Raw genomic sequence first — 12,690 nt, forward strand, 5'->3', positions numbered from 1 at the left:
GACTTGTCTGTGCGCATGCGCTCAGCGGCCGCGCTCAAAAATAATTAAAGAGACCCTGCATCCAAAGACACGCTGACTGAAGCTGACAGCGCTCCGTCTCAGCAGGAAAAGTGTGGTCTCTGCTCCACTTGTACTTCATCGGGATAAAGGGAATAGGGGAACACGATGAAATTGCCCGAATACTCTGAATATTGACCGTATGTGTCAATAACTACGTTGTAACTGAGTGAAAACAGTAAGTAAATACAAATGTGTATACATACGGATTCGACCACATCACCTGGGCAACGTGGTCACAAGTCACGTAATGGTTTTGAAAGAAATCATTGGTACAAGAAATGTCCACTTACATAAGTGGCAATACTGTACGGCATGATTCTGGATTAAATTTAAAGTGTCAGTTACGAAATGACAAGTAATAGTAACGCGGCAGTAGAGGACCGGCTGAAGGAATGAAACGCGGGACGGAGTAGTTAATCACAAGACTTTTGATCAAGTATCTGTTCAAACCGATATTATTAATTAGTGCGCTTTCGCGCCCTGGTAAATTTTAGATTAAGCAGTGGTTAGACTAGTATCTGATTTTATGTAACTGATCATCTGTATCTGATATGTTCGCTGAAACAATGTAGATCTCTGAATCACATCCTGGAATGGAAGACCTTATTCACTGTCACTTTGTTTGTTACAGTCCATAAAAAGGCACACATAATTAATAATGAACATATTTGTTTGTCTTGCTGCTTGATTCTTTAATAACGTCGAGCAAAGTTAATGCAGCGTTTAACATTACTGCGTAAAATCGCGACGCCCTCTAGTGGCGGTATTGGGGTTTTTTCGTGCGCACAAATACAGCGCAGTCGCGTCTTGCGTCACCTTTACTCGGGGCTCCCTCGGTTTTTAATTTGTGGGGGGAGGGAATATGGAAAATAAACTTGCGTGAACTCGCTGTACACCAGTGGAGCTACTGTGCCTGGATCAGTCTCTCATGTTCACTTCTCACACCCTTTCTTTCAGCACGTTCTTTCATCATGTGTCGAGTTACTCTAAACTAAACTGCAAGATTGGGTACACTGGTTTATTCTAATTTGGCATCTTTCCTGCTTCTCAACCACTTCTAGTGGTAGATGCACTGTATTCTTCATAAATATTAATATTGTCAGATTATTGATTTATATAAACTCACCAGACTATCCCGTAAAATATATGGGAAACTGGTTGGTGAGTACCGCAATCCCACAATAAGTACAGCAAGGTGGTAAATCGACACTCTACTTTCAGAGCCGGTATTTTTTTTTCCAGTCTTTTGTCTCGCTAGAGATAACCTTCCAAAAAAGACCATCTGACAAGAGGATACATTAATGCTGATAATAGGAGAGCTGTTGTAGACAGTGCACTAAAGCATCTTATCTGAGTAGAGGTGTTATAGAATGGTTTAAGATTTGGAAAAATTATTTATTAAAATATAAATTGATTAACACTGTATATCACCACTGATGAAATGAATAAAATGTGGAGGAACTGTTAAAGAAAAAACTGGAATGGTGGCCATGGTAACCAACTATTTCAAATATTCAAGATTCAAGGACAGCTCATGAGCAATGTTGTTTTGCTGAAGAATACAGGCTGGGATTTGAGTCCAACGCAGACTGGAGTGATGGTAAAGAACACGATTTGGGGGTGGAAGTGGAGGCTGTCGGGAAATTGCACCAACACCATAATCTCTTTCAAAGCTTTGGGCCTTTGATTCCCACAGGGGCATAAACACCATCAGTGTTTTCGTACAAACAAAAGCGTGCTGTTACAGTGAGAGCAAAAAGAAATACAGGTTTTGTGTTTTACTTAAGGTTTACATTTGTTGTGAGCTTTGCTGACACGAGGATTAGTGAGTACAATTCCTAGAATTATGGAGCAGCCGTCGTTTAAGTTGTAAATTAGCCATTTATTTACACGATAAGATAGCGAGTGTCATGCTGTGGAGCTCCCTCCAGATCTCAATTTGTCTCCTCCCTTCTCATCACACCTGAGATCGCTGTCTTAACCAGTCTAAGCCTAAAACCCTATTCCATATGTCCTCCTCCAGTCCCACCAAGGCCCCTGCTGGGGAAATGCATAGGCTCATTCTTCAGAAACTTGTGCACATCTGTACATGGGTATAAACGGTGCAGTTAACAGCTGGGTGAAAAAACGCTACTCACTCCAGAGCTGCACAATTGGTTGCACGCTGACAAATTCACTGTCTGCTGCTTCACATAAAAAGTAACATCTGTCAGTGCTCATTTTGTTGCAGCATGTGGATAACTGGCTCTCCTTAATCCACCACATTATTAATCTCCTTCAGTTTCCATTCAGTTAAGTGGCTCTAATGAAAAGACAAAAAAAACTCTAGCAGCGCCTCATTCACGTGTAACACAAGTCACAGTTGTTTTAAACAAATTAAGGGATTAAGTAAAATTATACAGTTTCCTGCATTAAACTTTTTATTTTAGTAAAAGAGTACACATCTTTCAAGGGGCATAGTAACAAATGAAGAAAGTTGGGAACTGCTGATGGCTGTTGCTACATTTCCTTTGGGTACCTGGTTGTATGACAGCTACTACAGACCTTTGAGATGCAGGAAGGTACATGTCACCATGGTAGCAGACTTGCCAGACCTGCTGAGTGGCTATCAGTAACACAGGTGTTTGTCCCTCACAACCAGAGGACAGCAGATGGTGACTGAGACCATCATCTGGCACTCATCCTACAGCAAATAAAAAGCAGTTAACACGCCACAGTTGGCTCTCACACACATCCACGTGATCTCCGATTTTTTCATCTGCTGGCTTCATGTTTAATCTCCCATCAGCTTCACAACAGGTGTCAGGCAGTAAATCTTTAGGCGGCAAGGTGTGTATTTTTAAGGATACTGCTTTGCTCATTTAGAGAAGATATGTGTGAGTAGATGTATATGGTGCTTTGAAAAAGTATTCAGACCCTTGACCAGTTCTCATTTTCTTTAGTTATAAATGGTACATTAAAGATTTGTATTCTGATATTTTATTTCAACACAGAAACTATTTTAAGCATGATGCTGCCACCACCTTATTTCGCTCCACTGTAGGGATAGTGTTTCTCAAAGCATGGGCAGTGTTAGGTTTGTGTATGGGAGGGAGATACAAAAAAGTCATTACTCAAAAGAACCATCTTAAAGCACATCCAACGTTTTCTAGAATTTATGCTGTTATGTGGGAAAAGATGAAAAAGATTTTTAAAAAATTAAGAAATGGCTCAAATTTAACACATGCCTCAAGAAATTAAAATAAACTCTGATCTGATCCCAATCGTTAGTATGTTGAAGTACATTTGTAACTCAAATTATCCTTAAATTCAGCTATTACATTGCAATCAATAAAAACTTAATGCATCTTAATCCTTGACTTTATTACAGGGTAATTTTATGTAAAGTATCTCAGATAAAGCTGTAAGAAATTAATGAATTCACTATAGACTTATTCCATCTTCATTAACAGCACATCAGGATGTCTCTATACCAGTAACATACGGCACCACTTGGTCACAAGACTTACATTTACATTTATTTATTTAGCAGATGCTTTTCTCCAAAGCGACTACCGGTGAACTCAAAGTCAGTGAACTGACTTATTGTGTTACATCACACCATGGATGTGGATGAGGGCAGCTTGCTGAAAAGAGAGCGCTGGGCCGACCAATTTCTCAAATAGCAAACTCGTGGATGCGGAAGTGCAGTGCTAGTGAAAGGTTTCAAAATTCTTGTGGAAAATGGAGGCTCTTTACAGGGCCAGATTTTTTCCGTTTCCTTTATTAACTCAAGTTTTTATCTTTTAAAAAAAAACAGGGCCGGACAGATACCATAACACACTGTACAGTTGCCCACCTTTCATATCACCTCTGCCCTCAAGGCCACCTTATATGCCACAAGCTCTGCTCGTTTTAGACCATGCCATATTTAAAGCCAGACTACATATTATGACTATACAAAACACAGAATAATAGAAAATACACAAGGAAAACAATATACATGCACCTTCATTTTGCCACATACAACATATCCAGAAACATACACACACACAATGCCTACAACCACTTGTCCTGAGCAGGGTGGCGGCGAACCAGAGCCTAACCCAGCAACACAGGGTAAAGGACTGAAGGAGGGGGGGACACACCCCGGACGGGATGCTAGTCTGCCACAAGACACCCCAAGCAGGACTCAAACCCCTGACCCACCAGCCAGCAGGCACAGGCCAAACCCACTGCACCATCACGTCCGGCTCAAAAACACGCATAAACACTCAAGTCCGACCACAATTGCCAATAAATCTGAAAACCCGTCAAAAGGTATATCCTTGGAAATTGTGACCACATCTCATAATGCGCTATAAAGCAAGACTAATTGGCAGTGAGGAAATAATTCCTAGTAGGCCAGAGAAATAGTTTGGCAAAATAGAAGATGTGACTGAACAAAGGTAGTTCTGCAAATATACATAGTTATTGAAACAGCGATTTCATTTTTTTTACTTGAAGCACTGAATAATGTAGTAATTGAATCCATAGCAACGTGGCCTGACTGTGTTTGTTCGTTGCCCACGTAAACGAGAATGGTCGTGTTTCTAGAAGTGTCTCGTAGCGGTCGTACTGCGACAGCTTAGTGTGTCACATATGTTTCATTAACCTGAAGCAACATCAAAGTCTACTTTAAAACAACTGAAAATAAACACACGCCATCTCCGCAACCTCTTATTACAGGAGTGCGACGGAGGGCCACACCGGGAGGAAGTGTGGGAAGTGCTTGATGTTAATAACTCTCATTTGCGACAGAAGACACAAAAAATCTGGCCATGAAGATAGGATTTATTCATCAAATAAACGTGCGACATTTATCAGCATCTAGTCACTTTCAGTTTTCAGTACAAGTGTAATGGTAAATAGCCCTGTGTACCTTTGTCTCCTGGGTTGTTCCTGGAAAAGTGTTGGATATAGCTATATATATATTTTCAGCGAATTTGTCCTCTACAAATATAAAATAAACTTTCTTTTCTGAGCGTGTTTTGCTGCCAGCTAATGGTGGTAAGCAAGGTGCAGGGCATTTTTACACTGCAGCAGTGAAATGTGGGGAAAGAATGGTGAAGAAAATGCACTTAGATAAACAGAAATCATCATGTTTCTCTCTTTGAAGATTTGTAGTTGTTTGTAACATGAGACATGATGTAAAGCAGACGTTCACTATCCACTGGCCAGTTTTTGAGGAGGCATAATTTTTCAGTTTTTGTAGATATAATCTATCACGAACAAAGGTAAATACTGCTTGGTAATTTTGCATTTTCTCATTCTGTTGCCTGAGGGCGGCGACTGAAAAGTCAGCGGTATGACGACGGACGGGCCTTGATCGTAAAGCCTTTTTTCTTTTAAACTGCATACTGAAACACATTCTTCGCGTCGTGGTGCAAGTTGTTGTTGAGACGGGATATATTCATACCGTAAAATTATTATGCAAAAGAAAAAATCACGGTACAACATTGATTGCTGCAATCTCCCCGCGTGACTGCGTGTTTAGCCGGTGTTTATTTCCTTCATTTTACTTCATCACATCTTCAGAGATGAAAAGGTCAGAACGCAAAATGTGCCTTGCCTTTTTTTCAAGACGACACACACACACACACACACACACACACACACACACACACACACACACACACACACACACACACACACACACACACACACACAGATGTGGTGGGAGGAGTTTTATCTGCAATCCACTGATATTGTGCTTCGGCGGCTCGAGGCGTGCCTCAGACGCAGAGTTGAGAGGAGCGCGCGCACCGCGGGAGCGAGGGTCACGTACGCGGAGCGAGACAATGAAAAAGCGGTACGTCGCTGTGTCGGAAACAGGACGACGCGGCACAGGTACAGTCTCAACCGTCAACGTCTGTTTGTCGAACAGTGAGGTGCTTGGTGCCTTTAGTCGTCATGGCAATGAAAGGAATTCATTTCGAACACTTTGAATTTGATGAAGGTCCTGCAACTTTTTAAAAAAAAAAAAAAATGTTTAAATTTACATGCGATTCGGATATTATCAAAAAAGCTCAGGAGAGAGGATAAGATTAAGAATTCCAGAATCTGGAGCATCAATCCTAAGAGCTGCTGCTGTGTTTTAAAAGAAATGCGGCGAATTCAATAATTTGTGAAGAAGTGTATTAGTGCACGGGGTTTCTGGGTGTGGTTTTTATATGTACTGACTCTGAGAATCGCGGTCGTCAGTGTACATTTTTTACTGCGGGCTACCGAGGAAGGATGTACGGAGGACTAATATTTTTGCCCTGTTTTTAAAACTACTTGCAATGCGTCGTGGCGTGCAGTCAGTGGTAACCGCGTGTTTTAATAATGAGCCTTAATCGTAAGTGAATTTTCGTAAAAACGGGAGTAAATCAGAGCACCTTGTTTGTTCACCGGCTTCGGTTCTTGAACGCGAACGCTTTGTACGTTGCGATAAATGCGACGGACGCGGGTTATGGGATGCGGCGGCGCCGGCGAGAGCTCGCGCTAAGTAAGCGGCACGCGACGGAGCCGCGGCACCTGCGCGCGCACCCTTCTCCGCAGCACCATAAATAATACAGTAGCATTCGACACCGCCGGTGCATTGTTTTCCCCCATCTGAGGCGCATTCTTCTTTTCTCGCGCGCTTTAGCCAGTTCCTTTGGTTCTGGCTGCAAGAAAGCGTTTCTGGTGGCAATATATATTATCGCGATGTGGAAACGGCGTAATTGGACATTTCGTAATCCTATGAGAAAGGGCAGGTAAAAAAGGCTCTCGTCGTCAACGTCTGACGAGCTCATTTTCCCGCGCAGCCCCGGCAAATTGATGTTTGAATGATCCCCTGTAACGCAGACAGTCAGCCTGATTCAGATTCCCTGAAGCGAATTATAATTATGATACCAGAACAATTCAAAGATTAGCGTTGGGAAAAACGAGCCCTCTTGGTTGGTGAAGCTCCTCAGAATGTCAGTGAGGATTAATGTTTTAAAGAGATACTAGATAAGCCCTTTCCCTCTCTTTCCCTAGGGTGTCGGACCCCTGCAAAGCCCCTCACCTGGCTTTTCTGTCACCCAACAGGTTCGCCCCCTGCTTTGGTCACGTGGCCACTTGAAGACCCTCATTCATGGTGATGTGGATGCAGTCATGCGGAAAACATGGGAGGTCCGAGTCACAGCTCCTCCCAGAGTCGTAAACTCCCCGCAGTGAAGGAAGATGAACCATTACTGTGCTTACATGGCTTCAGGTACAGTTGTGCTTTTCCCCCTTGATCAATTCCAACATCGGTCTCATCCAAACTCTTTCATTTCACAGGGTATTGTTCTGAGACTGTTCACATTCATTCATAATGGTTCACCAATACAATGGGTGCACAGTGAAAACAGAAATGAAAGAAATGTTCCTATCCATGTCACATACAGTCATCTCCTGATCCAAGGTTCTGGAACCCTGAAGACTGGAGGGGTGTACCTGGTACAGTTACAGTGAGAAGCTCAATCATGTGAGCAGCTGTCATACTTGGAGAAAAGCCAGTGAAAGTGTTGTTTTTTTAGGGGTGAAAAGGCTGCAGAATGCCCCCCTCCTCCTCAGATGACTACTGCCTCTGTCAGATGGAGGGGATGGATCTCAAATCCCTCCTTGCTGATGGTTCCTGCCCAGGGGACTGCAGCCTTCAGACCTGGGCAGGAGTAACACCAGGTTGTGTTCCACTCTCTGCTGCTCTCTTCTCATTTGTCCCACTCCAGGGGAGCTTCCCTGGAGTCTGCTGTATGGGAGGGAGAAGTGGGAAGTTGTCTGTCCGTCTATCCATCTGTCCAGCTTGTCAACGAGAACACACTGCCAACGAGACTTATCATCTGAAGAGGTGGGGTGTGCAGACCGCAAGCCACATCACCCTCCCTTCGGTGCATTTTTCATTTATTTTAAATTTAGAATACTGATGTACCATTTGTTTCTCACACTTTTATTGTGCTACTATGGAAGAATCCTTACATCATTGAATCTTTTCCCTGGGTTGCATCAAGTCTTGAGTAAGATATTAACATGTATTGTCTATACTGGGGGGTGCAGTGACGCAGTGGGTTTGACTGGGTCCTGCTCTCTGGTGGGTCTGGGGTTCGAGTCCCGCTTGGGGTGCCTTACGACGGACTGGCGTCCCGTCCTGGGTGTGTCCCCTCCCCCTCCAGCCTTACGCCCTGTGTTGCCAGGTTAGGCTCTGGCTCCCTGTGACCCTGTATGGGATGAACGGTTTTAGATAATGTGTGTGTGTCTGTATGCTTCAGCTTAGGGACTGTCTTGTGTTTTTACAAGTGGGCTCCACACCTTCTCTTCTTGAACGTACAGTCTTTAGTGCTTCAAGTGTCTGTCACAGAGGCACTGCTTTGTGCTTTAATATACCGCCACTGAGGATTTATATAAGGTTGAGTCCCTATGCCTATTTGAATCTGTAGCCTGAGCAAATATGAAATCAAATCATTCAGATTAGTGTAATCTGCTTTTACAGCTGTCTAAATGCAATATTTGCCTTCTCAAGTCAACCAGAAAGGGCCTTTTTTGGAGGTAAGTGTAGCCTGGAGGTGGTGGAGGTGGTGTATTCACTGCGTGTCAGTTACCGGGAGAGTTTACCTTATGTATATTACTGACTTTGCCACATAGTGTTGTGCTTTTTGCTCTTTGCTCTTTCTGAATTAAGTGTTGCATCCAGTGAACACTGACATTTCGTTCAGCAAGATAGATTCCTAGAGTCACGAAAGTATGTCTGTGTATGCACATCTACAGTAGTCATATTTCACATTTCCAGCATTTGCTGGTGATTCTGCTGTCATTCCATTTTCAACACAACACATCCAGTTACCTATGTGCCTCTTCCTCTCCACAGGTTTGGGAGTTTTTATCCTGGGGTGAAGTCCCAAAGATGTATAGCAAGGGGTTGCTGTGATGCTGAGGAGGATCATGCTGCCTTGTCTCCTAGGAGGGTCAGGAAGGTCTGCTACCTATGGAGAAGGAACCAAGGCTGCACCCCCTCCCCCCACCTCCCTGCAGTCATCATAAAAGACAAGCACATGCCCCAGGGGCCAGGACACCGGCTCCCAGGATGTCAGTGATGCACAACCAGACTCAGCCCTGTGCCACTTTGACCCCAGTCTTAATCTGAATATTTATTCCAATATTATGCATAGCAGCTGTATTAGTGGGGCTAAATATGGGGAGGTGAACCATGATAGAGCTTTATTGAAGTGAGAGAGAGAGAGCAAAAGGCGGTGTGATGTTGAGAAGGACAGGCCTTTAAAATTAGAACCACACACAAGCCTTGGAAGGCAAATTCATGAAACATACTGGCAGTGAAGGATGCGTGGACCTCATTTTTCAGCCTAAGGTGATGACCACAAACATTTAAGGCAGACTGGAATACAGCAACTGATTTACTCCCACCACAGTCATGTATAATCATTGATATTGAAAGGTATGTTGATTTACCAATGGTAACCTTCTAAAGGCACTTACTTGACAAAATACTGAAATTTTCAAGGTATCTGAATTGAGATGCAGTAAGTTGACATGTCATATTCCCCTCAGGCTGACTGTAATCTGGTGTGAAGGGAAAATGAGAGGAGGGTGGGATTTGAGATGCAGGGAGAATGGATGCTTGCTGAGTGGGGTTTGAGATGCCATGGGTGAGAGCTCCATATTCTAACCCCAAATGTGCACAGGTCACTCGTTCCGAGGGTCTACAGGAATGGTCGGGCCGGCTTCACTGCTTGTGAATGATTTAGAGAGGTGTTTGAAATTGTAGAATGTGGTTATGGAACGATAGAACCAGTTTCATTCACAGTGCATGTGACACAGCGACACAGGTAACTGTTTACCTTTTAGACCATCTCTGTTATAGGTGTGTGGGGGCTTGTTTAGGATATGCATGGAAATAACATGATTCTTCAGATGACTCGTCTGTTTCTATACCTGGACCAGCTAACCCCTTATTGTGTGACTTGTTATGTACGCAGATGCCTAACTATCTAACCTATTAACTTTCTGCTTGTTCTGTTAACCTACAATACTAACACTGCACACTAACTAAACTACTGCTGTGATGTTCTTTTACTGCTAATACCTGCTAGCAACCTTTCTTCCTCTGGCTGTTCTCTATTTCCAAACCCTTAACAAGACTGCTAACAGTGCTGTTTTACTCTGTACTAATATGTGAAATGCTGGATGGCCTCAGTGTGCTGACTGCCTGTTTGACTGTGTATGGTAAGGGAGCTTTGCTCTGTGTTTTTTGTCTTGTGGTACGTGCATGCAAGAGCTCCTTCTGTAGCCTTGACGACTTCACATGGGCATTTTTTCAACTAACAAACACTGGAAACTGTACTAACTTATACTAACAGATTAACCAGTTTAAACTAAAGTTGACAAGATAATCAGCCAAGCTGTCAGACTCTGTGAGCAATTCCTTGTCTTCTCTTTACTTCATCACTGCTCTTACCTGTATGTGTGTTTGTGTGTAGATATAATGCGAGGTGTGTAAATTTGTCTGTGTGGATGAGGTTTCTGTTACAGAATCTTTGATCTGTTGGTGCGTGCTTGAATGTCTTGAGTTACACTACCTGTTATTTTGCCTGTCGTTTTCTTGTCTACCCGTGCAACCCACTCATTGTGCGCGCAGCAACGCTTCACAAAAACGTAAATCATTCTCTTCTGGCACCCTCGAATGACAGATTAACGAAAGCTAACACTGGTACTAACTGTGGTAACAATTGGTTGACTAACCCTGATGAGGGTTTGCATTGTGTGCTGTGTTGCAGCTGTGTGTCAGCAGCGAGATGGTTCTGAATGGGTCTGAACAAACCTGGTAACTGTTCTCCCAAAAGACCCTGTGCTGGAGCTGGGTTTAAGATAGATGATTGGCGGTAGCACCTTAATTCTGCCGATGGCATCAGGTTAAGTATAGGCAGATACATTTATCCACAGCAGCACAAAAAATTACCTTTGTTACAGGACTGTGGGTGCTATTAAAGTACATTTTGTGTTTAGTACCTTCTAAATGAAAACATCAGTTTCCCTCTAGCCTTTTGGTGAAAAGTTCACATCCCTAGCTGCTACGTTGCCTGATATTGAGTTTTAGTCAGGGTACACATCACACTGCAGTGTCTCCATGATTAAAACACTGACTTGTTGTGTGCCCGTACAACTGCAGTGAAGTTTTATGTGTTAGTTTGAGATAGTTTGCAACAACCATCCAGACTGATTAATACATTTCTTTGGAGAGGGTCAGTCTATGCACTGGACACTGCAGGTGGAGCGCAAATATTCCAGTATGTTGCGGTGCTATTGGGTCCTGAACTATGTCACTAGGAGGGTGTCTGGCTTTTGTAGGCAATGCTACTTTTCATACGCTGGTGTCTCACATTACTGTCTCGAACCCTCTTGAGAAAAGAAAGAAACAAACAGGATGTCTGTCGTCTGTGCCTTTTAAGCTGAATATTCATAATGCACCTTTAATTAACCGTGTCAAATTTGCATTAAGTATGTCGAATTTGCATGAATTAACGGCCAGATTTACATATGCAATGTTGGTGGTGGCAGCTGCAGCCTCCTTGCTATGCAAATGTAACCTTCTAGTGGAGAAGTGTTTCTTGTCCACCTGGCTAACTTTGCGTCGTCTTTTACCTGGTTTGCAGCCTGTGAAGGTTATGTCCCATCTTCCCTTTCTATGTTCCATCAACGTGCTAATAACATGTTAGTTAGATTGTATTAACTGCTATGCTCTAATACTAACCAGTGGTGTTAATAAAACTAACATTTTGGGTGTACCTAACTGTCACTTGACTGCTCTGGGCTGGACAAAAGCCCCTACTAACACACCAAGCTCCAGTCTAACAAATATCACTTTCTAGTTCTGTCCCTCCCCCAGTGATATGAGTATGGTCACATTGTGTTCCTAACAGGTGCCATAAGTACTAACCAGTGGCTAGGGTGGAGCTCTCTCAATTTTCCTATTGGGAAAGAGGCGTGCCAACGCTCTCAGGCTGGCCGGTGCGACACTAACAACCACATGCCTTGCACTAACAAACAGACGGCCGGATCATTCCTGGGCCTGAAACGGGGTGAATACACCGAGGCCTTGTGACTCACTAAGTGGCGGAAAGCAGCAGTGCACTGGCACGCTGAACTCCTGCCCACCTGTGGGGATTTAACTGCCTTGTGGGAGGATTTTCTCCTTCTAAGATGATGCATGAGAAACATGTGCCTTGTGCCAAAACCAAGAATTAGAACCTCTGTCAGAGCCAGGAAAGGAAAAGCTTGGAGAGTCTGACCTGATCATGAAGAGCTCGCAGTACTGGATCTTATCGGTACGCCTAGTTCATTGGTAGAGGTTATTAATCTGCATTTAAGAAATTTTGAACCTTCTGTAGCCCCCTTCGTCTGAAGTGATGACATTATTGCCAGCAGTCACAATCCTTAGTTTTATGAAATGTTCTCAATTTGTACAATTATGATTGCATAGGTTGCATATAGAGCCAGTGTCTGAATTTAATAGGGAACTGAATGCCTAGTGGGTTCCATTCATGCATATTTAAAGCAGAGCTTGCCATTTGAAATGTATTCAGCTTGCCTTCTGGTTTAACAAGTCACTTC

The 12,690-nt window shown here is 43.3% G+C and overlaps 1 long non-coding RNA gene across 4 annotated transcripts; it reads left to right on the top strand.

Moving 5' to 3' along the window:
- The first annotated feature begins 5,754 nt into the window (after positions 1–5,754).
- On the top strand, positions 5,755–10,779 carry LOC108936523 (uncharacterized). Of its 4 annotated transcripts, none has more exons than XR_001966289.2 (4): positions 5,755–5,928; positions 7,135–7,918; positions 8,558–8,613; positions 8,933–10,779. It is a non-coding gene; the product is annotated as an uncharacterized LOC108936523 (long non-coding RNA). The 4 variants fall into 4 exon arrangements; XR_001966290.2 differs by having other exon boundaries at positions 8,588–8,613; XR_001966291.2 differs by lacking the exon at positions 8,558–8,613 and having other exon boundaries at positions 7,135–7,958.
- Positions 10,780–12,690: the final 1,911 nt, after the last annotated feature.

Source organism: Scleropages formosus, chromosome 6 (assembly GCF_900964775.1).
Source record: "Scleropages formosus chromosome 6, fSclFor1.1, whole genome shotgun sequence".
NCBI lineage: Eukaryota > Metazoa > Chordata > Actinopteri > Osteoglossiformes > Osteoglossidae > Scleropages > Scleropages formosus.